Genomic DNA, 27,011 nt, shown 5'->3' with positions numbered 1-27,011 from the left:
TCAATGTAGACAAGTGTAATGTGCTGCGAATACATAGAAAGAAATATCCTTTATCATTGAGGTGCAATATAGCGGATCAGCAGCTGGAAGCAGTTAATTCCATAAATTATCTGGGAGTAGGCATTAGGAGTGATTTAAAATGTAATGACCGTACAAAATTAATCGTCGGTAAAGCAGATGCCAGACTGAGATTCATTGGAAGAATCCTAAGGAAATGCAGTCCGAAAACAAAGGAACTAGGTTACAGTACACTTGTTCGCCCACTGCTTGAAACTGCTCACCGGTGTCGGATCCGTACCAGATTGGGTTTACAGAAGGGATAGAGAAGATCCAACGGAGAGCAGCGTGCTTCGTTACAGGATCATTCAGTAATCACGAAAGCGTTACGGAGATGATAGATAAACAGTGGAAGATTCTGCAAGAGAGACGCTCAGTAGCTCGGTACGGGCTTTTGTTGAAGTTTCGAGAACATACCTTCACGGAGCAGTGAAGCAGTATATTAATCCCTCATACGTATACCTCGCGAAGAGACCATGAGGATAAAATCAGAGAGATTAGAGCACACACAGAGGCATACCGACATTCTTTCTTTCCATGAACAATAGGAGACTGGAATAGAAGGGAGAACCGATAGAGGTACTCAAAGTACCCTCCGCTTTCGGAGTATGGATGTAGATGTAGATTATGGCTCGAGGAACCCTGTCAGCAACGCCACCATGTTGAATAATGCTTTTCGTGCAGCCACGGGACGTCGTGTTACGACTCAAACTGTGTGCAATAGGCTGCATGATGCGCAACATCACTCCCGACGTCCATGGTGAGATCCATCTTTGCAACCACGACACCATGCAGCCCGGTACATACGGGCCCAACAACATGCCGAATGGATCGCTCAGCATCGGCATCACATTCTCTTCACCGATGAGTGTCGGACATGCCTTCAACCATACATTCACCGTAGACGTGTTTGGAGGCAACCAGGTCAGGCTGAACGCCTCGGATACACTCTCCAGCGAGTGCAGCAAGGGGGAGGTTCCCCGCTGTTTTAGGATGGCCTTATTGGGGTCGACGTAACGCGCTGGTAGTCATGGAAGGCGCCTTAACGGCTGTACGATACGTGAATCCCATCCTCCAACCGATAGATCAACCATATCGGCAGCATATTGGCGAGGCATTCGTCTTCATGGACGCTAATTCGTGCCCCTATTGTGCACATCTTGTGAATGGCGACCTTCAGGTTAACGATATCGCTCGACTAGAGTGGCCAGCATGTTCTCCAGACTGAACCGTATCGAACACGCCTGGGATGGATTAAAAAGGGCTGTTTACGGACGACGTGACCCACCAACCACTCTGAGGGATCTACGCAGAATTGCCGTTGAGGAGTGGGCAATCTGGACCAACAGTGCCTTGATGGAATTGTGGATAGTATGCTGCGACGAATAGAGGCATGTATCAATGCAAGAGGACGTGCTACTGCGTATTAGAGGTACTGGTGTGTATAGGAATCTGGACCACCACCTCTGAAGGTGTCGCTGTATGATGGTACAACATGTAATGTGTGGTTTTAGTGTGCAATAAAAAGGGCGCAAATGATGTTTATGTTGATCTGTATTCCAATTTTCTGTACAGGTTCGGGAACTCTTGGAACCGAGGTGAAGCAAAACTTTTTTTGATGTGTGTAGTACTGTCGCGGCGTAGTATCAGTCAGCCCAGCTTGTGTTTTTCAAAAAGTGCTCTACCAGTTAGTCTGTTCATAATTTTCTGGAAGCAGTATATTCACATTTGAAAAATGATTGTTGTTCTGTCAGATCCTAGTCAATATTTTAATGAAATAGTTTACAATTTAGACTGTAATTTTCCTATACTTTATTCGAAAAATATATAGTAAAATTACCATTTCCCTTTGTAACACCAAAGAGCCAATTGAAAAGTCTGCTGTTATTCTATTGTAGGTCATATTATATTTTGTAGATCAACTGTGTTGTAAAAAACGTGAAGTTCTATACACCGTAGGAATTATACTGCCAACCGGTTGCAAATAACTGTTTGGTACATCGATATTGGTTTCGACACGTCTAAGGATGTCCTTATCGGAATGAAATTTTGAGAAACCGTAAAATTAATTTGCGACAAAGCAGTGGTCAAAGTTAAGAGCAGATATACTCAAGACAAAATAAAAATGAGACACGTGCCAAAGGCTGGAATGTGTTTTTTTCTTTTTACTTTAGTATATCTGCTCTTAATTCTGACCATCGCTTTATCGGAATGTAATTTTACGGTTTCTCAAAATTTCATTCTGATGTGAGTAACTTGTGCACTTGTACATGCCGGACTATTACGTGTTCTATCGAGGACATTTCTGAGGACTTTGGTAGCCATAGCTGTGTCTCAACATCATGCAGACAGTTCACAGAGACATGTTTCATGTATATGCGAACATCAATATGATGAGAAATGACACCACGTTGCTGTCGCATTAACGGTAGCACATGAGGACGCAGAACGTCCATGACGTACCTTTGTGTCGTCAGAGCTCGCACAGTCACTATCAATGTGACCTGCAGTCACAACTGATGGTTCCCCACACAGTGATGCAGAGAGTTACACTGCGGTGTCTCTCCAACTTCATTGGAAGAATGGGACCTCTCCCAAGTCGCTGCCATACTCACCGACGATTCTCGTACAAGGTAGTGCAGAACAGTGATTCATCTCTGAACACAATAAGCAGTCAGTGCTTTCCAGTCACGGGACCATTCCGTACGCGGCCATTTGCATTGTTACGTTAACGCAGCCTACGGATGGGACTGTAATTCCCTAGTGCGGCTGTTGCTAGTCTCTGACCAATGGTGAGGAGGAACACAGAATATTGCACTGGCTCCATTAGTTGTTCTCGGATGGCAGGCGCTGATGTGAAGGAGTTGCTGTGTATGCCTGCCCTCTCGGTCTCATGAACTCCAACGTCGGGCCACTGCCGCACCCAAATGCCCCTCAAATATGGATACCGCATGATTAGAATAACCAGTGAAATGGAGACCCACCATGAGCTGATCCATTTTAAACCCTGTTAGGTGCTGATAACGCATTCTTATGTGAGTACGTCGCACATCTGAGTGCTTCTCAGTGATCGCGTAACATCAAATGCTGGTGACGCGACTTATACGAGGCATACCAATAAAATCAGAATCACTTTTAAAAGCTATATATTTTCAAATTATTTACGAAACAATCTTATTCCCTTGAAAATATTGTCAACTAATACATTTGTCCTGCCGGTCCTTCTGCTGTTCGAAACATTTCTTGTCACCTTTAGAAATGGGTGTCACCTTCTCCCTCGTTTTTTCTTGTGTTGTTACATAGTTCCGCGTAGTCGGCGCCTACACAGCTTTCCCACTAGAGCGCGCCCCGCTAAGCACAGCAGCGCAGGCGCAGCGCTCTTCCGTCTCCGCACTACGAGATAGCGCTGTCATAGAGACGGACCAAATACCCCTTCCGCCGATCCGCGTATTAATATGTAACGCAGTCAATGAGATTGCTGCTAAAGTAGAACGTTTTCTTCTCGCGGATCACACAAGCGTAGTGATACACGAACGCGCGAGGTATTATAACGAGTGTACAGACCTCCGATCAGTCGTCCGCAGCCCGTGGTCGTGCGCTAGCGTTCTCGCTTCCCGCGCACGGGTTCCGGGGTTCTATTCCCGGCGGGGTCAGGGATTTTCTCTGCCTCGTGATGACTGGGTGTTGTGTGATGTCCTTAGATTAGTTAGGTTTAAGTAGTTCTAAGGGACTGATTACCATAGGTGTTAAGTCCCATAGTGCTCATAGCCAGTTCAACCATTTTTTTCCCGTTTAGTCAGTCTGCATTTGTATGCATTAGTCTGTACCAGTCTGTACGAGTTCTACATTTGTCTGTACCAGTCTATAGTCAAGTTTCAGTCTGCGCCTAATAACATTACCATATTCCTATACATAACCATGAAGATAAATGTATAGACACTTTTGTCAAGTATCAGAGATATATGTGAGAATAAGATTAACGTACTAATACCAAAGGAACTTCAGATTGTCGATTGTAAATAGCATCCAGTACCAAGTTAAGTAATTTTTATGCTTGTTATTATTTTAATAAATGTGCGTGAAAATTAATCAAGTTCTGTTTAAAGTTCGAGGCAACGGCCTTGCCGCAGTGGATACACCGGTTCCCGTGAGATCACCGAAGTTAAGCACTGTCGGGCGTGGTCGGCACTTGGATGGGTGACCATCCAGCTGCCATGCGCTGTTGCCATTTTTCGGGGTGCACTCAGCCTCGTGATGCCAACTGAGGAGCTACTCGACCGACTAGTAGCGGCTCCGGTCAAAGAAAACCATCATAACGACAGGGAGAGCGGTGTGCTGACCACACGCCCCTCCTATCCGCACCCTCACCTGGGGATGATACGGCGGTCGGATGGTCCCGATGGGCCACTTGTGGCCTGAAGACGGAGTGCTGCTGCTGCTGTTTGAAGTTGGTCACCGTCAATCTGCTACTCTAAGCGTGCAAGTGGCATTTCTATCGTCTGACCTAACGGCAGGAGATAAACCCGCCACGATAAGACCACGAGACATGTTGCTGACACTCGCCTACATCGTTAGAGCGACAAGTCAAATAATCTGATGGTGTGTGTACTGAAGATCTTACAGTACACACACCACATCCTGACTTCTTGAATATTGTCAAATTGGTGTCCTTTAATGCCTCTTTTTATGTGTGGCAATAAGAATAAGTCACACAGAACCAGCTCAGGCCAGTATGGTGCATGGGGCACCGGACCCACGCCATTTTTAGCCAAAAACTGTCTAACAGAAATGGTTGTGTGTACAGGTGCGTTGTTGTGGTGGAAGAATCAGTCTCCTGTCTACCACAAATATGGTTTTTTGGCGAACACCGAGCTCCAAGATAAGGCACTAATTTCTGACAGTTGATCAATTGTCTGTCGACTGTCTGTAAGGACAAGCTCTCTAGTCTTTTTTATATTTTCGTCGATTCGGGCAGTTGATGGACGTCCAGAGCAAGATTTGTCATCAGTCGGCATGACGTCATTTTTAAATCGAGCAAATCACTCGACCTCTTGAGTTTTTTCTATAGCGTTATCCTGGTTAGCTGTTTTCAACATTAAAACAGCTTCAGCAGCATTTTAACCGAACAGAAAACAAAATTTGACAGCTGCACGTTGCTCACTTAAAGCTGCCATAATAAAAAACGAAACTAGAACATAACATTAATAGCAAAAGCAATCACTGCAAATGAACAGAACAAGGGGGGTCGACTGCACACGCGGCAATGAACTGCCAATGAGTTCCCCCATACATTCCCAGCGACAGAAATGGTTCAAATGGCTCTGAGCACTATGGGACTTAACAGCTGTGGTCATCAGTCCCCTAGAACTTAGAACTACTTAAACCTAACTAACCTAAGGACATCACACACATCCATGCCCGAGGCAGGATTCGAACCTGCGACCGTAGCAGTCGCGCGGTTCCGGACTGCGCGCCTAGAACCGCGAGACCACCGCGGCCGGCCCCAGCGACAGAAATGCCTACTACACAACTCCGCTCACGGCAATGTTACTCCGGTATTTTTTTGGGTACCTCCTCTATGCCCAATACACAACACTAGTGCAATCTGGTGGCTCTTCAACCTGTCACAAAGAAAGGCAATGGTTACCATTTACATGCCCATCGATGATGTGTACGTGTAGAAAGTTACCGACATCCGACAATGTCTTTTTGCTTCTCACAAACAAGCAACATTAAATGCGATTTCTGAATCAGAAACCCACTGCATAATCTTCCCTTATATATCGAACGTAGATGACGTGATTCCCAAATAATATGTGCGGCTGTGCTGAAATGCCAATTATTTTAATATCGAAGCATATCGTCATTTTGACGTTTGTTGCATGCCACCTTCGTTGTATTGCAACTTTAACTGACAAGAAGTGTAGTATCTAACATGCGTTAGACACTAAAAAGAATAAAGTGCCTTTACCTTAGATTAAAATCAGCCCTCGTGCGCGCTATCCACGTCGGTCATAAATCTGTCACTTCAGCCCTGTACTGACGTAACCGTAGAGTTCTTGCGCAAGCAGACAGGAGATTAAATGCCACACTTCTCTCATATAGAAAACCGCCTAGGAGCAGTAACAGATGAAAATCTAAAATTGGATTAAGTACAGAGCTGTAATGCGCAAGAAGGCACGAGCGTCTCTCAATGACCTGCAATAATATAAAAAGCCTGTCCCTTTCTACCTGAGAAAGAAATTTGTACAAACGCTTATACCTCCAACAGCTAACTGCAACGACCTTACCGCGCTAGGCCTTTTCAGGAAAGCTCGCGGCGCCTGAAGCTGGTAACGAACACCTGTGTTCGTTGTATCTGTGAAGCGCGGCTCTTCAATCATATTTTATCATATTATGTGGAGACATCCTGGCTACGTGCAAACAAGTGCACAGATTTTGATACGCTCTGTCTCGTCTACTGTTTTATTGACGTACACTGTCTCTCATATCTCTCCTTGCCCTTAACATCCTTGTCTGACCAACATGGCAGAAATACTCGTTCCTATCATAGCATAATGATTTCTGTTCCACTACATCACTCAGTCGCTTTCTCAACGTCTTTTTTAGTAGCAGAGACCCGACTCTGGAATGAACTCTCCATTTTTAATTGAGAACTTAATAACATTTTCAACTTCAAAAGACTGTTAATGAAATGCCTACTGAGGCAACAATAACATCTACCTTTTTTCCTGTCACATCGCTCTTTGCAACTTGATCCTCCTCCTCTGTCTAAATTTCCCTCCACCAGAACTTGCTGTAACAAAAGCCATCGCTTTTGTACACCTAAAAATACTGAAGACGTCGGGAGTGGTTGACCTCTACCGTTGGTGGTGGAAATGAGCTGTCAGTTGTCATGAAGCCAGTAGGTCACCACCCTGGACAAGGCAGCTGGGGAGCGAGGTGTTAGATGCCTGCTTGTTGATCCCTGTGAAAAATCGCGTTTTTAAACATTAATTTTATTGCCCCGCCAACTACAACAGACGTGATGACGCAGAGGAAGTGCTACCCTCCACAAGCAGCCCTTTTTCACTAGCGCCTTGCAGCACCACTCAACAGATGAAGCAATGACGGCAGTTACTCGGCAAGGACGCTGACTCCAGTTGCGGATCGCAGCCCTCAACAACTGCCATACAGACTAGAGGGCGCCATGCTAATTGGGGCTGGTATGTAGGCCCACAAGGGGCACGCCAGTTGGAGGGCACTAGGTCACCAGTATCAGGCGGATGGTAGGCCTGCGGCTAGAGGAGACTAAGTCTGGTGGCACCAGCTTGTTGACTCACAACGACCCTGAGACCATTGTGAATCTTCTCTAGAAGCTGGCTACTGTCAAACTGCAAAAGTCTGTCTAAGAATGATGAGTATTTATAGGTGGTTGGCTCAACGCTGTTTGGCCAAGGCATCGATTCCCATCTCACAAGCCATAACAGAGCCACGGTTCGGTCGTCTAACAATCAGAGCAGCCACACAAACAATTCAGCGACGTCTGGAGCACCACAAAAAATCATGCAGAGACAGTTTGTTCGATTTGCCTTTCTGCTGCGTCAACGATTTTATGTCTCTGGTCTCCCTGCTGCTCCAGGTGGTGTGGTAACTGCCAGACATCACGTGACAGAACTTTTGCACCAGCAGATTGCTCCTGATGTAATTTTCCCAGGCTGGCTCTTGTCTCCCTGTGACCAAGAGGCTCTTGCATTAACAATGGTTACGTATCTATTTTATTCAACCATTCCAAGTAAAATAGTTGTGGCACAACAATACTCCTTGCACTTGCCGCAGTCACAATTACTGTTATTATCATTATCATTATTTGCCAAAACGTGGCACATCTGCGAATTATCCGCTCGACCTGTGCTGGTGGCACCGTCGATAGTCGTTGAGGGAAGTAGTGCGCAGGCAGTGTGAAGTCAAGTGATGGAGTCCAGTGCAGCAAGACAGAGATGTCCCGGTATACGAGTAGTTTTATCTCTTGTTACAGTAACTATCAGGCGAATAGCACTGTTTTGGTTTTGGACAATGTCAGTTGGGAGATGTCTCATAATTGCGAACTGAGATGGGGAAGATTAATGATTATTGAGCTTCCTTGCAGTGGTAATGCGATACTATATTCGCAGTCAACAAAGGATTGATTTGGTACGTTAACTTGAACACTCCTACATTCAATAGTTGTGTTGAGTTATTAAACGTCCGACAATGGACCAATAGACACAGTTCCATCCCAGTGTCAGCATCTGGGACATCAAGGGCAATTTACAACAGTTTTGCAGAAAATAGTTAGCCAACAGCCGTAAATTTATGGAATAATTTTATTACGCCACCAGTTTCGGTACATCATTGGCCCCATCTTCAGGTCCCTATATACGAAACGAGATAAGCCATCCAGTATTTTCTGCTTACTAAAGAAACCACTATACCGAGCTTGTTTCCATAGATGTCTTCCTTTAGTAAGCGCAAACGACAGAATGTCTTATCTCGTTTAGTGTATAGGGGCTTGAACATGATAGAAATGAGCCATCGAAACTGGTAGCCTAGTAAAAGTACTCCATTAATCTACCGCTGTTATATATCTATTTTCTGCAAGTCATCAAGCAGTCACCGTCTCATTCTTCTATTTCTAAGAGAGGAATTACAGAAAGATACAACAGTTGTGGACGACCTTACCTCACGAGAGGATACATTGGTTTTTTGCACATATTTCAACCGTATCAGTGCATGCAGCTAGGTCATACGGGATGGAGCATCATTGTGATAAGTGTGATTTACTATAAGTTCTTCGTAAATTTGACTGTACTTTGTAATCACTGGAGTCTGGAACCGCGCGACCGCTACAGTCGCAGGTTCGAATCTTGCCCCGGGCATGGATGTGTGTGATGTCCTTAGGTTAGTTAGGTTAGTTCTAAGTCCTAGGGGACTGATGACCACAGCAGTTAAGTCCCATAGTGCTCAGAGCCATTTGAACCAATTTTTGTAATCATTGAAATACAGTACTGGTCATTAAAATTGCTACACCAAGAATAAATGCAGATGATAAACGGGTATTCATTCGACAAATATATTATACTAGAACTGACATGGGATTACATTTTAACGCAATTTGGGTGCATAGATCCTGAGAAGTCAGTACCCAGAACAGCCACCTCTGGCCGTAATAACGGCCTTGATACGCCTGGGCACTGAGTCAACAGAGCTTGGATGGCGTGTACAGGTACAGCTGCCCATGCAGCTTCAACAAGATACCATAGTTCATCAAGAGTAGTGACTGGCGTATTGCGACGTGCCAGTTGCTCGGCCACCATTGACCAGACGTTTTCAGTTGCTGAGAGATCTGGAAATGTGCTGGCCAGGGCAGCAGTCGAACATTTTCTGTTTCCAGAAAGGCCCGTACAGGACCTGCAACATACGATCGTGCATTATCCTGCTAAAATGTAGGGTTTCGCAAGGATCCAATGAAGGGTAGAGCCACGGGTCGTAACACATCTGAAATGTAACGTCCACTGTTCAAAGAGCCATCAATTCGAACAACAGGTGACAGAGACGTGTAACCAATGGCACCCCATACCATCACGCCGGGTGATACGCCACTATGGCGATGACGAATACACACTTCCAATGTACGTTCACCGCGATGTCGCCAAACACGGATGCGACCATCATGATACTGTAAACAGAACCTTGATTCATCCGAGAAAGTGACGTTTTGCCATTCGATGATTCAGGTTCGTCGTTGAGTACGCCATCGCAAGCGCTCCTGTCTGTGATGCAGCGTCAAGGGTAACCGCAGCCATAGTCTCCGGGCTGATAGTCCATGCTGCTGCAAACGTCGTCGAACTGTTCGTGCAGATGTTTGTTGTGTCTTGCAAACGTCCCCATCTGATGACTCAGGGATCGAGACGTGGCTGCACGATCCGTTACAGCCATGCAGATAAGATGCCTTTCATGTCGACTGCTAGTCATACGAGGCCGTTGGGATCCAGCACGGCGTTCCGTATAACCCTCCTGAACCCACCGACTCCATATTCTGCTAACAGTCATTGGATCTCGACTAAAGCGAGCAGCAATGTCACGATACGATAAGCCGCAATCGCGATAGGCTACAATCCGACCTTTATCACAGTCGGAAACGTGATGGTACGCATTTCTCCTCCTTACACGAGGCATCACAACAACGTTTCACCAGGCAACGCCGGTCAACTGCTGTTCGTGTGTGAGAAATCGGTTGGGAACTTTCCTCATGTGAGCACGTTGTAGGTGTCGCCACCGGCACCAACCTTGTGTGAATGCTCTACAAAGCTAATCATTTGCATATCACAGCATCTTCTTCCTGTGGGTTAAATTTCGCGTCTGTAACACGTCATCTTCTTGGTGTAGCAATTTTAGTGGCCAGTAGTGTAACATCACAAATCCTCTTAACCTGTAACCCGTGAACTTTCATTTCGTTTCCTCCTCCTGTTTTGGGAGCTGCACTTTTTTGAGCAGTGTATATTTTGCGTCCTGTACACTACCAAATCACCCACAAATATAATCATGTTAGATTAGTTCGGAGTAGGTATTAAAATCCATGGAGAAGAAATAAAAACTTTGAGGTTCGCCGATGACATTGTAATTCTGTCAGAGACAGCAAAGGACTTGGAAGAGCAGTTGAACGGAATGGACAGTGTCTTAAAAGAGGGTATAAGATGAACATCAACAAAACAAAACGAGGATAATGGAATGTAGTCGAATTAAGTCGGGTGATGCTGAGGGAGAAGGTTAGGAAATGATACACTTAAAGTAGAAAGGAGTTTTGCTATTAGGGGAGTAAAATAACTCATGATGGTCGAAGTAGAGAGGATATAAAATGTAGACTGGCAATGGCAAGGAAAGCGTTTCTGAAGAAGAAAAATTTGTTAACATCGAGTATTGATTTAAATGTCAGGAAGACGTTTCAGAAAGTATTTGTATGGAGTGTAGCCATGTATGGAAGTGAAACATGGACGATAAATAGCTTGGACAAGAAGAGAATAGAAGCTTTCGAAATGTGGTGCTACAGAAGAATGCTGAAGACTAGATGGGTAGATCACATAACTAATGAGGAGGTATTGAACAGAATTGGGGAGAAGAGGAGCTTGTGGCACAACTTGACTAGAAGAAGGGATCGGTTGGTAGGACATGTTGTGAGACATCGAGGTATCACCAATTTAGTATTGGAGGGCAGCGTGGAGGGTAAAAATCGTAGAGGGAGACCAAGAGATGAATACACTAAGCAGATTCAGAAGGATGTAGGCTGCAGTAGGTACTGGGAGATGTTGAAGCTTGCACAGGATAGAGTAGTATGGAGAGGTGCATCAAACCAGTCTCAGGACTAAAGACCACAACAACAAGAAGCTTAGTATTATACCTTTCGGCCACAAAAAGTAAAACTTGTTAATTTTCTGTTGTTTTTGGTGTTGAATTTGTAATGATAGCAGTGTAATGTCCTGAAGGTTCTTATACATCTACACTGAGAATGCGTCCTTGATTCTCGAGGCACGACGTATAACACGTGATTCATCACCAAGGACGTGTGGTTGAGCCAGATACTCCTTTAGTTACGCGACAGTGCGACGTCCATTCCAATTATAATGCAAAATATCTATAGAGACACAGCCTGTTCGTACAAGAAAAGCAGTCAGTGCGAGCGGTGCGCACCTTCACCAACGCCATGCAAAGGAGCCGCGGGGTGGCGCGGTACGCGGTGCGTGGTGAGAGAGGGGGGGGGGGGGGTCGCGGGAAACACAATGGCGGTGCTGACGAGGCCGGACGTGCGCGCTGAAAGAGCGCCGGGCCGCCTTACCGCCCACCCCGCCCCCGCATGCTGCTGCCCACGAGTGGCTCGCGGCGCCCCCCGCGACCACCGAAATAGGCCACCCGCGCTACAAGCGGGCTCAAGCTCCCCCTTCCTTGTTTACAGCTGTCCGCGCGATTACGCCCCCGCAGCTGTAGCTGCCTCGGACCGCCCAGTCGAGTCTCAGGATCCCCGGCACCGCAATTTATCTACATTCGTTGAACTGGAAGTAATTTATTTACATCAGGCTGTTACAGTACTTCCTCTCATACATTTCATTTCTTCTGTTCTCCATATACGTTATGGCACTTGTTTTCCATCTTTCGTTCATCTGATTTTCTTTCCTTTGGAGTATAGCACAGTTAAAAAATCGTTTCGAATTTTATATTTTATTTTGGGCATACCCATTTTACGGGAGAGCCGGAAAAGTGGCCAGGATAATGTATTCGTACTTTTCCAGCTGATTACTGTGGTGTGCGTACTGTAAGACCTTCGGTACACACACCATCAGATTATTTGACATGTCGCTCTAACGAAGTAGGCGAGTGTCAGCAATATGTCTCGTGGTCTTATCGTGGCGTGTTTATCTTCTGCCGTTAGGTCAGACGATAGAAATGTCACTTGCACGCTTAGAGTAGCAGATTGACGGTGACCAACTTCAAACAGAACTTCATTAATTTTCACACACATTTATTAAAATTATAAAAATCATAAACCTTACTTAACTTGATTCTGGATGCTAATTACAATTGACAATCTGAAGTTCCTTTGGTCTTGGTACGTTAATCTTATTCTCACATACATTTATCTTCATGGCTGTGCACAGGAATATGATAATCTTATTACGCGCAGACTGCAACTTGACTGTAGACTGGTACAGACAAATGCAGACTAATGCAGACTGGTGCAGACTGACTAATCGGAGGTCTGTACACTCGTTATAATACCTCGCGCGTTCATGTATCACTGCGCGATTGTGATTCGCGAGGAGAAAAGGTTCTACGTTACTAGCACTCTCATTGGCTGCGTTACATATTAATACGCGGATCGGCGGAAGCAGAATTTGGTCCGTCTTTATGGCAGCGCCATCTCGTAGTGTGGAGACGGACGAGCGCTGCGCCTGGGCTGTTGTGCTTAGCGGGACGCACTCTAGTGGGAAAGTTGTGTACGCGCTGACTACGCGGAACTATGTACACAACAATTACCAATAAACAGAAACGCGCAGAAATTAGTGATTATAATCTGCCACTATTCAAGTACAATATCGATAAATTTGATTACTTTAGCATCAAATTGCTGTCCAATCTTCACAAAGTGGTAAAATGGCTGCTTTGCCCGATAAGAGAAGGAAATGTGGTCACTTGGTTTTAAACTCGAAAATAAGGGATAAGAAACTGTTTTAATAAATATGTAAATATATTTTTTTGTCAAAAAAGATTAGAATTATTTATACTTTTCACAAATAAAAGTCAAACTGTACAGAGCTCGTTGGCCCTGAGGGAGAGCAATTACCACTAAATCCACTGCTCTTCTGGCCTTGAATTTCAAAATTATTCTTCGCAGTACATGCACTCTGTCTCTTTATTATTGTCGTCAAAAAGAGCCCTTCTGTTGTGCAGTTTACTGCTCTTCTTTTTACCCTCCCTTTTCCTTCTTTCTTCTATTCGGTGGCTTTCTGTTTTTCCTTCTGCTTACTTTCTGTTTCTTCTCTTTCTGTATTTGCCGTTACTAGGTCACTCTTGCAAGAGCTTGTTGTGAGTATCACCTTGAAGCCATTCTTTCAGCCGATGCGGTTCGGTTTTCATCCTACACAGACGCCAGAAGCCACAACTGAGATGGACATTTTGTCCCCAAATGATGCCATTACACGAAAGTAGTAATGCCTCTAATACCACGATAAAGTTTCAGTAACTAAAGTAGGATTATGGAGTCAAGATATGATAATATCAACCCAATAAATCCCCTCTCCACAATAAATAAATGAACTGACCACTTATCTTACATCAGGATAACTAAGACCCCCAAAAATTATTATAATTCCGAGGAGCGGCACAGGAAACAGCCACTTTCTCTGGTTCTCGCCTACGTTTGCTTCCGACTTATGTTATTTCTTAACCAGTTTAATGCGTTTCATTCATCTGTCAAATTTGATAAGTTTCAATTCCCTGCGAACTTCTGTTGGAAGTTTTGCTTGATATTTCAATTTCATTTATACTGTCCAGACGACAAGCCACCAATACATGAACTCTCCCAGTGAACGACTCGCTGATAAATTTCAAATGTAAAAGAAACACATCAACGTGAATATGGAAAACAAAAGCAGCGGACGTACATATAATAATTTAGGTATGAAATAATGAGAAAGAAAGATTAGGATTTATCACCCCGTCGACATCGAGGTCACTAGAGACGGGAGATATAATATTCATAATGTAATGCATTTAAATTGGTTACAAAGTAGACAGCGCATCAGTTTTTTTTTTCTAGAGGGTAAAAAGCACATTTTGTAAATTGTGAAAAGCAATGGTATGAAAACGTGATATCTTCTCAGTCTCCATTTCTTTCTTGTTACGACATCAGTAGCAGACGAGTACTTCCATGCGTTGATTGTTCTTCTTCTCCTCCTACAACCTATCCATCCTATAGCCGTAGTTAGCACATTGGAATTGCATTCAGGAGGACGACAGTTCAAATCAGCCTCTGGCCATCTAGATTTAGGTTTTCCGTGATTTTCCTACGTCGCTCCAGGCAAATGTCTGGATGGTACCTGTGAAAGAGTACGGCGGTTTCCCACCTCCGTTTCTGAACCATTTCGAGCTTGCATTCCGTTCAAAATGGCTCTGAGCACTATAGGACTTAACACCTGTGATCATCAGTTCCCTAGAACTTAGAACTTCTTAATCCTAACTAACCTAATGACATCACACACATCCATGCCCGAGGCAGGATTCGAACCTAAGACCGCAGCGGTCATGCGGTTCCAGACTGAATCACTTAGAACCGCACTGTCACACCGGCCGGCTTGCATTCCGTCTCTAACGACCTGCTTGTCGACGGGTCGTTAAACCCTAATCTTATTTCTTCCTTTTTGTTCATCCCATAGTGTCGCGAGATTATTAGTGGCATTCGTTGACTGTAGTCGCCCGTCCAATCTACGTACAACTACGATTTAATAAGATGTGTTATGTGTTACGGTGTGTGTTTATTCTGTTTCTACAAAAATTGTATTCTTTCCCCATCCAGGCGAACGCTAGAGAATGTGTGGCGACTTCGAAGATGGGATTTCAAAAATGGTTCAAATGGCTCTGAGCACTATGGGACTTAACTTCTAAGGTCATCAGTCCCCTAGAACTTAGAACTACTTAAACTAACCTAAGGGCATCACACGCATCCATGCCCGAGGCAGTATTCGAATCTGCGACCGTAGCGGGTGCGCGGCTCCAGACTGTAGCGCCTAGAACCGCTCGGCCACCCCGGCCGGCTATGTGACTTCCTACCGTGTAGCTGGTGGCTGAGCGCCATTCGCCAAGGGTCGACCTCATCAAAGTTAAGTTTGTGCTTTGTCGCCCTTTGCTCCATGTAAATTACTCATGGTGATCTTGTATCTCGTTACTAGTCACAATGCATAAATTTTGTTCTGATTGCGAGCATATCCAACAAAGTTTACACCTCAGTCACTCATACAGGTTTTCCCACCTAAACTTTTGACCGCCAGTATCCCTGGAGCGGCAACAGACACTGACAAACGCTTTCACGGATATGGATCGGCAGGAACTCACGAAAGTAATTACTACGAGGCATTGTAAACAATGTGCAAATATTGGTCTCAACGCAAACTTTTTTTTAAATGGACATCCCGTACTATTCCACATGCAATCAATGACGTGAGAAATCGCAATAATAATGTCGTTGCTTGCATCGCAATACGTCAGTTATATCCCGAGAAACTGGAACGTGAAGTTGATGCATGAAATGAACGAAACGCCCCGTTATTGCACTTCCCGCGGTGCAAGCGTGACCCACAGATTGCTCGTCATCGTTATGTGATCTACTTTCGTATCTCACTTTCACTGTTAACGTGAGGGCCGAAAGTAATAACAAGAGTTCCTGCCACGAACACTGATATGTACATAACTGTGTCCCTCGTTCGTGTTGTAATTACCTATGTACGGAACAGTACCGTCCGGATGCGCGCCACCCCGTTACACCGCCCAGGTCAACCCTCCGCCTCTGCAGGAAAGGGCTGCAATAGGCTCTGTGTGTGGAAACGGCTCAGTAAGAAGCATGTTGTTCTGTGTGGAAGAACGAACAGGTACATGGCACCGGTGTACTGTACACAGTAACTGGTGTCACAGTTGTAATAGTGATATTAATTTACCTGTCCATCAGATCTAGGTATTCGACATGGTACTCACAAATGAGGAAATGGTTGTCCTGATATTACTGTGCGGAGAATGTCACCAAAGGGGAGACGTGTGGCGCAGCTGCGTGCCCAGCGGTACCCAAATACGCGTCATCCGGTCCGCCCTACCTTCATGAATATTGTCAGAAGGCTTTGCGCGATAGGGCGGTCGTCTCCATAAACGCGGATCCAGAACAGAGACGTAAACCCTTAAAGCAGCAGAGGTAGATGTTCTGGCGGCCGCTGCAATAAACCCTCACACAAGTGTTCGTCAGATAGAGAAACAGATGAGAATCCCTCGAACACGCATGGTGCGTATTCTGCACAGGCACAGACACCACCTATACCACGTGGCGGTACATCAAGAAATCCATGGCAACGACGTTCACAATCGCCTGGAAAACTGTCAGTGGGTTCTGCGCCCAGGCCATTACTTTATGCATAGGGTACTGTTTACAGGTAAGAACACAATTACAAACGATGGGAACATCAACTTAAACGATATGCACTAATATAGGCTGACGGCCGTGAGTGAATCCGTGATGGAGCGCGCACAGTGGTCTTTCCAAGCAGATGGCCTCGTTTTTCGGCTGTGAGACATGTGATTGCCCACCGGAGTACATTTAGGGTATTATGGAGGAGACTTATTTTTGTTTTATTGGTCATCATCATCAGTTATCTGCTATATTAGCAGGTCCTTTGCCTCTCCATTTTCTGCGATCCATTGCTTCCTTCTTAAGGCTGCTGTATGTTGTACCGTCCATCATGTCATCCAGTATCTGGAGTCTCTTCCTTCCTCGCTTCCTTTTCCCTTCTACATAACCTTCTAAAACTGTTTTTATCAGTCCGTCATTCTTTCTTAATATAAGCCCCATCCAATTTCTTTTTCTTCTCTTTATTACATCTAGTAACTGCCTTTTCTCTCCCACTCTTCTCAGTACCTCTTCATTTTTTACTCTGTCCATCCAACTTATTCCTTCCATCTTCCGCCATGTCCAGATCTCAAAAGCCTCCAGCCTTTCTCTGTCTTTTTTCCTCATAGTCCATGTTTCAGCGCCATATAGAAGAACACTCCATACAAGACATTTTATGAGTCTCTTTCTGAGTTCTCTGTCCATACCGCTGCAGATGATTCTCCTTTTCTTATAAAACGCCTCTTTTGCCATTGCTATCCTTGTTTTAATTTCTGTGGTGCACTTCCAGTCGGTGTCTATCCTGCTGCCAAGATACTTAAAATTTTGCACCTGTTCTAGTTTTTCTCCATTCAGCACAATTTTTAGTTCCTTATTTCCTCCTATTGCCAATACTTTTGTTTTATTTGTGTTAATTTTCATTCCATATTTTTTTCCGTTAGTTGCAATGGTGTCCACCAAATCCTGTAATTCTTTTTCCCCTGTGGCTAGAAGGACCATGTCATCAGCAAATCTCAAGCACCCTACTCTTCTTCCTCCAATTTCTACTCCTTTGTCATCTAATGAGCATTGGTCAATCATATTTTCCAAGTACAGGTTGAAAAGAGTAGGTGATAAACAGCATCCTTGTCTTACTCCTTTCCCTAGTCTGATCCAGTTTGTACTTTCTCCTCTCACTTTAACTGAAACTTTTTGATTAAGGTACAATGAGTTTATAAGTCTTCTGGTTTTCCAGTCCACTCTCTTTTCCCTCATAATAGTCGCCAGCTTGTCCCAAACCAGATTGTCAAATGCCTTTTCTAAATCGATGAAGCACATATATAGGTCTCTTCCTTTTTCAATAACCCTTTCTCCTAAGATTCGTAGGAGCCCTATTGCATCTCTGGTGCCCGTATTCCGTCTAAAGCCAAACTGCTCCTCGCCGAGATTCTCCTCTATTACTTTTTCAAGTCTTTTATTAATTATTCTTAACATCACTTTGGCTGCATGTGAAATGAGGCTGATTGTCCTGTGCTCGCTGCATTTCTTGGTTCCTTGTTTTTTCGGCAATGGAATCATTACTGTTGTCAAAAAGTCCTCAGGCCATTCACCACTGTCATATATTTTATTACATAACCTCAATATTTCTCTTATTCCATTGTGGTTCAAGCATTTTAGTATTTCTCCCGGTATTGTATCTGTACCTACTGCTTTGCCATTTTTCATTGCAGCAATAGCAGACTTTACTTCTTCCATTATGATGGTTGGTCCTTTCTCTTCATCACTTACACTGTTGTGTGATTCAAGTTCCAGAGTTTCTGGTTTGCTATTTGTGTCATATAGCTCTTTTATATATTCTTCCCATCTCTGGAGGACATCGTCACGATCTTTATACACTACCTCTCCGTCTTTACTCAAAATTTCCATAGTAGCACTTCCTGCTCTGTTTTGTTCTCATGTCATAGTCTTTACTCTGTTTTATTGGTACTACTTACGTTTATGTATGCGTTGCAGTATTTGCAACCTTTTCAGTTGTGTAGAATAGCAGGCATACCTCTGTGCAACCCTTTGACATCCTTTAATTTTCTTTATTGTGGCCGGTGATGGTTCAAATGGCTCTGAGCACTATGGGACTTAACATCTCAGGTCATCAGTCCCCTAGACTTATAACTAGTTAAACCTCACTAACCTAAGGACATCACACACATCCATGCCCGAGGTAGGATTGGAAACTGCAATCGTAGCAACAGCGCGGTTCCGGACTGAAGCGCCTAGAACAACTCGGCCACAGCGGCCGGCGGTGGCCGGTGATTATGGCTATTTCGTTACTCTTATGACCATTGCGGTACTCTCGGAAAGTTCTATAAAGCAGTCCACAGCTCGTGGTCTAGTGGCTAGCTTTGCTGCCTCTGGATCAGGGAGTCCCAGCTTTCATTCCTGACCGGGTTGGGAATTTTCTCTGCCTGGGGACTGGGTGTTTGTGTTGTCCTCAACATATTATCATCCTCATCAACATTGTTCGTGACAGTGAACAGGTTGGACTGTGTAAAAAAAAATTTGACTTTGAAAAACCTGGGACTTTGTACGGGCGCTGATGACCACCCAGTTGAGCGCCCCACAAACCAAACATCATCATCTATAAAGCACGTACGAGTAAACCGTGTCCTTGTTTTCATTGTGGGTGGCTGGACATCCGTATATTTCCCAGGCCACGTACTAACAGTGTACATAGCAATATGTACAGCGTTTGTCGCATCATTGTACGTCAATCGCATCGCGATTACGTGCAACGTGTGGATGGCGCTAGCATCGCGGGAAGTCCAACAGCGGCGCGTTTCCTTCATTTCACTCGTCAACTTAACGTTCTAATTTCTCGGGATATAATCGACGTACTGCGGTGCACTCAACGCCATTATTATTGTGATTTCTTATGTTTATCATTACGTGTGGAATAATACGGGGTGCCCATTAAAAAAAGGTTGTGTTGAAGCCAATATTTACACATGGTTTAGAATGTCTCATAGTATTTATTTTCTTGAGTCTCTGCCGTACATTCATACCGGTGAAAGCCATTTGTTAATGTCTGTTGTGGTTACAGAGACGTAGGCGGTGAAAAGTTCAGGTAGGAGACCTTGCATTGGAATAAATGTTGAAATTTTGAGCGAGTGCAGATGCCTCTTATTCACGTCAGCGTTTATGAATGGCCGTTAAGTGCAAAAGGAAATCAAGTCCATTTTTTAATATTTATATTTGGGCTTATTTCTCTTTAAAGTACTATTTATGGAGCTGCTTTCAGGCCATAAAATATATATGTACAAATATATCACTGCTGCAGAATTGGCCACATCTTTGAGCACATAAGGAAGCTGTCATTTATTTAGAGTGCAGTGGGAACATGTCCACTGTCACAGTTCGTATGGTTTGTTTTGTTGGTGTGTTTGTGCTCTAATTAAAGCCCACTGGCGATTATGAGTGATTCGTTTGAAGATATGGAAGACAAAGCATCACAATATCAGTGTTCTAGCTCAGTTCAGCTAATATAGTTAATACAGCTGTTGAGGAAGGTGGTACTTCTGCAACAGCTGGCAATAATGTCTGAAATCAAGATGGAGCAGTGAACAGAGCTAGAAGACGTTCTCGACATCCTGAGAAGTGGCAGAGATGTATTAGCAAAAAACGGTGGGATTATGGGTAGGAGTGTACCACAAGTAATGGCGTAACTGTACCGGCTAAAAAACTTGCTGTCAACATCCCTTGCTGCAAGTTGCAATGCCACAGTCAACTTAAAGAAGAAGACAGGAAAAAACATTCATTCGTTCTGGAAATTTTGTGATTACAGTTGGAAAAATGCGTATCTTCAGAGACTTGTTCAGTGAGATCTGATTATGAGGTACCAGAAAAGAGTTGGTTCCAGGAAACCTCAAGTCATTAGCTTCAAATATTTCTTAACAAATAGAGTGAGATCTGTAAAGGTGTGCAACTTCTACATACAATAAAATCTTGTACACGAACATTAAAATGTCACTGTCTCTATGAATTTATATCGAGATCCGAGCGTGATCTATCAGCCATTGGTCACAAATTCTTGGTATCAGAACATTCTTACTTATCTAAAGATAGTGAATTGAGAACGTACGGTCGCAAGGAAATCGGGCTCCGGACTGTCACGTGACACTACCGAGAGGGAAGACCATCGCATTCGGCGTATTGCTCTGGCGCACCGAGCTGCAGCAGCAATTTGAGCAGCAGTTGACACCAGAGTGACAAACGAACTGTTAAAAACCGGTCACTTGAAGGACAGCTCCGAGCCAGACGCCCTGCAGCGTGAGCTGCACTGACCCCAAACCGTCACCAATTCCGACTTCAGTGGTGTCAAACGAGAGCTCATCAGAGGACAAGGTAGAGGAATGTTGTGTTTTCCGGTGGAGGCTGGTTTTACCTCGGTGTTAGTGATGGCCGTGTGTTCGTTAGAAGGAGACCAAATGTGGGCCTGCACCAACCTGTCTGCATACTAGATACGCTAGACTTACACTTGGAGGTATGGTCTGCGGGGCTGGTACACTGTCTTAAGTTACCCACGCACCCTGACTGCGAATTTATAGGTCATACTGGCAACTGAATCTAATGTGCTGCCTGTTCATTCCGTTTATTTTTTGTAATCTTCTCTTACCGTACTTCCACCTTGTTTCCTTTTTCCATTTACTGGCGTCAGTAACTTCCTGTCTTACCTGTCCGTGAATGGCAGCAGCAGCCCTTACCTATACGTACTCTCTCTCACTATCTCTGGAGCGACTGATAGCATTTCCGGGTCGGCGTCTGTCGGGAGTGGAGTCGGGACGCAGCAGCAGTGAAGTCGGGGACGGAGCGCCAGTGAGGTGCGGACAGCCAGTGCTCGCCGACCGCTGGCGACACACATAATCTGTCCGACGGAAGGAGATTGGAGCGGGATGACCGTTGGCAGGTCGTTTGGTTGGTCGTCTCATTGGACTACGTGTGTTTGGTCTTTTAATCGCTTCTGGGTCTCGGCAGTTGGTCATCTTGCCGGATGTGGGTCAGTTCCTCCCTCGTGCAGAAATGTCGTCGCCAATGGGCAAGTGTCCCCTCTGCATGCTTGGGTCCGAGCCAGTGTCTCCGGGACGTCGCCCGTCCCAAGGAAGTGGGCCGCAGCAGCAGTGAGGTCAGGACAACCAGTATTCGCCGACAGCTGGTGACACACGTGCGCTGTCCGACGGAAGGAGACTGGAGAGGGAACGACCGTTGGTTGGTCGTTCAGTCGGTCGTCTCATTGGGCGACGTGTATTTGGTCTTTTGACAGTTTCTGGGCCTCGTCAATCGGTTCCTTCCTTGTGCAGAGATGTCGGGTTGCCAATGGGGAAGTAATACTGTAGGGAAGCAGCCTACTCACTCCGTATAAACTTCACATCAGTCTTTCCATTGTGTGCCAGACAGTCAGCTGTTACTAGCTCTGACGTCATAAATGTTGCGTAATACTTTAAAAATCAAGTAAATAACCCGAAACGTTTCTAGCATGTCAGGAGTAATACTAAATCAATATGTGTTGAATATCAGTTCAATAACTTTAACCATTTTCGAAATTTGGATGTTTTTCTGTAAAAATCATTGGCGCAACAGAAAAGAGCTAGAAACTTTACAATTTATATTTAGATTCCTTTTCCATAATAATTTAGTAGACACAGTATTATGGATCTCACAAATTAAAATTTTAGTTGAAATGAATGATTTTCTGGTTTTTGTTTTAAAAATTAAGGAAGCAAGATAGATCAAGTAGGCGAAAAAATAAGGCTAGGATGTTTAAATTTAAGTAAAAGGGAGATCCGCTATAATCATAAAGATGTGAGAAGTTTCAACTGAATAACTATAAAACTATAGTGATAGCGTATCTCCAAAGGGCAAGTTCAGAGCTCGTCTACTGCGTGTAGCATAATTAAATTAATTCTCTCGCCTAAAATATTTTACTTAGCCACATCAGACTTTTATTATGATTACTTACCTGTGTGCTGATTGCACATTTAAATTGAGAGCTTCATCGGCCATCAGCAAAGGAAGCAATGATTTATTCGATAACTTAAAGTGGTGCATTACTAGCCCAGCGGCTAGTCGGGAGAGCCAATTTGATCAGGCGTTCCCTTAGCCGTCCGCACCGCGGCTTTATATATAAGAAGGCTGCACAAGAGAAAAAGGCCCCAGTTCTCTCCAGACGCTGATTAGCGCACCATCTGTGCCGGGAGTCGTGTCGCATCGGTATCATTGCTATAAAGAGCCTTGGATGCCATAAAATGTTACTCGAGATACGCGTAACCATGAAATCGTTTCCGAGTGAAGTGTTAATTCTGGGATGACTTTAATGATCTATCTTCAATTTGCATATGTCGTATTTTCACGTACCGCCGCGGGACAGACGTTCTACCATTATTTAGCGTGGCGTTTGATGAACATTATCATCAAATTATGGCGAGCATTCACTTAAACCTTTAATTTGATCAGTTATAGTTGCATCAGCGCATTGGACTCTGAACTGCTCTGATAGTTGGATTGTGTGGATTCTTTTTTGGTCTGTGACTTTCAGAATATAGTGAACATTTTAGAGAGGATCGTTTTTGATTATGAATCCCAGACAATCTCCTAATTCCTCAGAGCTATAAGGTGTAGCTATAAGTGTATTTCTCAGATGAAGTGGGCACTAGGAATTCTAATTACAGGCTTCACGTTTTGCTAATCACTTTCTGGTTGCCAATATTGTAGTTAGAGAGCCAGTGTTGAGAATGGCAGCCGCAGGTTCGAATCCTGCCTCGGGCATGGATGTGTGTGTTGTCCTTAGGTTAGTTAGGTTTAAGTAGTTCTAAGTTCTAGGGGACTAATGACCACAGCAGTTGAGTCCCATAGTGCTCAGAGCCATTTGAACCATTTTGAGAACGGCAAACAACAGCATTAAATAAATAATAGGAGCATTTTATGTAACAATTATTCCACCCCCCGCCCCACATATGGTGCATCGGCCGGGAAAAACAAACAAAACGCATATTATCCTACAATAATTCCACCCGCCGCCCCACATATGTTGCTAATCGGCCGGGAAATGCATCTTTTCTACATTACGTTCTACTTTTCCTAACAATTACTCCACCCGCCGCCCCACAATACCTCTGCAAGGTTGGGTCTGAGCCAGTGTGCCCGGGTCGCCGTGTCTCCGAATTCCGAACGGACATCGAGTTGAGTCGGGTTGGAGCTTCAGTCAGCTTCGGACAGCCAAGACTCGCCTGACCGTAGCCTATACTCGTAACTTCAGTGGGAACGACCGGGGTTGGTCGTTCGGTCGGTCGTCTCATTGGACGACGCGTATTTGGTCTCCGATCGCTTGCGGAAACTTTCTGTGTGTCGAATTAATTCGTCCTTGTTGTCCCACAGTGATTGCTTTTACGATTGTTCGAGTTCTTGTGTAAGTGTGTTTACGTGGAACCACGTGTAGCTTCTGTGATTTCCACTGAGCAGATGAATGCTGTCTGCGTACTGCAGTAGTCAGTGGGTCGATTGAAATAGAGCAGCGAGTGTGTCGGGTGGAAAGGTATTGACTAGGCTGTTGGTTGGTTCTTCAGCCGTCCCCAGGACGTGTTGCCACCTGATTTAGTGTTACGCTTGGCTCCTATCTCACCTAATCTGTGGTTAGAGTTTCCTCACCAGACCGACCCTTGGAACACTTCTGAGCACCACTGTTTATTGGTTGTGTTTGTCATTTTATTTGGTTGCAGGTATTGCGCCAGGCCTTCAGCCGTGTATTAATATTGCCTTTCGCAAGCTGCGATATCGTCTCGAGAAACAGTGACCCGTATATGTAATAAGTTTCCTTTAATTTACGTCTATGGTTACAAGCTTTTTGTTAACAGAATCCCGGTTTCGGTCTTTAATGACTATCATCAGATCTGTTTCATAAAAACAAAGACCTAATGTACTGCAGCCATTCTGGCATCGTCAAATGTTAAATGCGCAATCAGCACCAGCATCGTCAAATACATAAAAATAACATCACATACACGAATGCATCCTGCAATAGCATTAGCAGAGGTATATAAGGTGACCAGGACTAAGGAAAACAAAACGCAGAAGTCGTGTCCTCTCGATGTGGTCAGTACAGCAACATTCCGCGGAATTTGCAGGAAAACTCACTGATGGAGGTGTAACAGAGTGATACAATCAGAGTGAGAACGTCTGCGTGGATTTATACCGGCAGAGGGAAGGTGTCCACATATTAGAACTCACCCACTAGCATTAAACGATCAAGAAAACCGTTTTACCACTATATGGAAGCTGGATAGTGCCGATGAGTGTAGATTATTTTTTGTCAATAGCAGTGGAGCTATCACAAGGTGCACTGAGAGCCAACCTGGAAGCGTTGGAGGAAGAACAGATGGATAGAGATTTCAGTGCAAAGTGTTCAAAGCCAGGACAGTCTATCAATTTAGCCACAATCTGAACGAATGTATTGAATTTGCAAGGCAGTGATAGGAAAGTAATGAAATAGTTGTTAGTGGAATGCATGGTATTATTCAATCTTCCTGGTCCAATGCCAGCTATGTCAATAACACAGTATGGTATTCCCACTGGGAATGAATTGTTGCTTCACAGGAAACCATTCGGTGTTCCAAATCACCTCAAACTGATGGCGGAGAACTTTATAAAGAAACATCTCTTTGATGTAATAACAGAAGAAAATCTGAAACCGTGTATGGTCACAGACACATGTCCAATAATAAACACCACAAATATCTTGGATAACTTGGGGCTAGGCCCTTATTTTCCAACTATGGATTTGCAACGTGGGTACCATCAGATGGAGATAGTACCAGAGGACAGCCTAATACCACATTTGAAGTTGCAACCACTTGTTACCGATGTCAGTCAATGCCGTTCTGGTTGAAGCATGCGCTGCCAACATTCCAATGCCTACTAGTTGGGGTATTACGAGGCCTAGAACCAAAACAGTGTGTGGTGTACTTAGTCACTATCATAGTGTTTTCTACAGACATCCAAGAACATGTGGCACATTTGCAGGACGTCTTTAGTCAACTGTGAGTAGAACAAGTAACATGTGATTTAGAAAAGTATCCTCCTATACTGAAGGAAGTTCGCGAATTGTGCCATGATAAAGACCAGGATGAAGTGCAAACAGACCCTTCACTCATACAAGTTGTGAGGTATTCTCTACTCAGGCTGAAAAGAAAACTTTATTCCTTTTTTGGTTTCACTAATTATTACAGGAATTTTGTGCTGTATTTTGCAGAAGTAGCTAGACCTTTTACACATCTGTTAATGTAGGGAATAATGTTTTTATGGACTCCGGATTGTGAGCAGGCGTTTTTGCATTTAAAGGACCTATTGGCCTCCAGCTCTATCCTTGCTTCCCCAGATTATCAAAAACTGTTCATACCGTCTGGTGATGCCATCAACCGCATCTAAGGGTGTAGGTGAACTCAGGAAATGATCAGAGAAACATTAGTTACTGTAGGTGCTTGGACTGGTTTATGATATCACAAATATTTGTTGCTACCTTTATGGTAGGCATTTCAAAGTCGAAATATGTCACAAAACATTAAAAGTAATGAAGGGCTTTCGACTAACCTTCCTAGCAACTTAACCAGATGGGATTTACAGCTTCGGAATTTGATCTGGAAGCAGTACAATACTCTGAAAAACACATGGCGATGCCAAAGGATTAAGTCACAAAGTAAGTGTGGTGGAATGTGTTCATATTTACGCAGACAAAAGATGTAAGGCTCGAGCCACTGACCTGGACTGTCAATAGTTTGTGATGTAAGCACAGTTCTGAGCTGATGTTGGAATATGATACAAACAAAGTGCAGAAGATATATGGTGATCCTGGATAGTTTAAATGATGAAGTGTTACGGCAGGCCAATGAGTCTATTTTAGCTGGGCATAGAGGTTATCAAATCACTGAGCAATGCATTGCAGAAAACAATGGGAGAATGCTGGGGACATCTGAAATAGAGCGACACATTGAGCAATGTGGGCTGTACACTTGTCCCTGCACTAGCACCATAATCTGTTGTCTTGTCTGTCACTGATCGTAGCTTATCCTGGTTTATAGAATGGGCAACCCTCCCAACCTCCATGTTCTGAGGTGAAATGTGGACTTCCAACATCTTGTCACCACTCGCGGTTTTACTGCCCTTCAACCACATACATAAATTCTCATGAGAATAGCACGAGAACAGCAAACCAGCTTCCCTGTTCCAAGGTGCTCGTTCGCAGGCACCAGGCCATTGTAATGTGCCCTTTGTCAAA

The 27,011-nt window shown here is 44.3% G+C and overlaps 1 pseudogene; it reads left to right on the top strand.

The window, feature by feature from the left end:
- The first annotated feature begins 4,168 nt into the window (after nucleotides 1–4,168).
- Nucleotides 4,169–4,285, top strand: LOC124620521 (annotated as a pseudogene).
- Nucleotides 4,286–27,011: the final 22,726 nt, after the last annotated feature.

This window comes from Schistocerca americana, chromosome 6, assembly GCF_021461395.2.
Source record: "Schistocerca americana isolate TAMUIC-IGC-003095 chromosome 6, iqSchAmer2.1, whole genome shotgun sequence".
NCBI classification, from domain to species: Eukaryota; Metazoa; Arthropoda; class Insecta; order Orthoptera; family Acrididae; genus Schistocerca; species Schistocerca americana.
The sequence above is the reverse complement of the archived record's forward strand: the minus strand, read 5'-3'. Positions and strand labels throughout refer to the sequence as shown.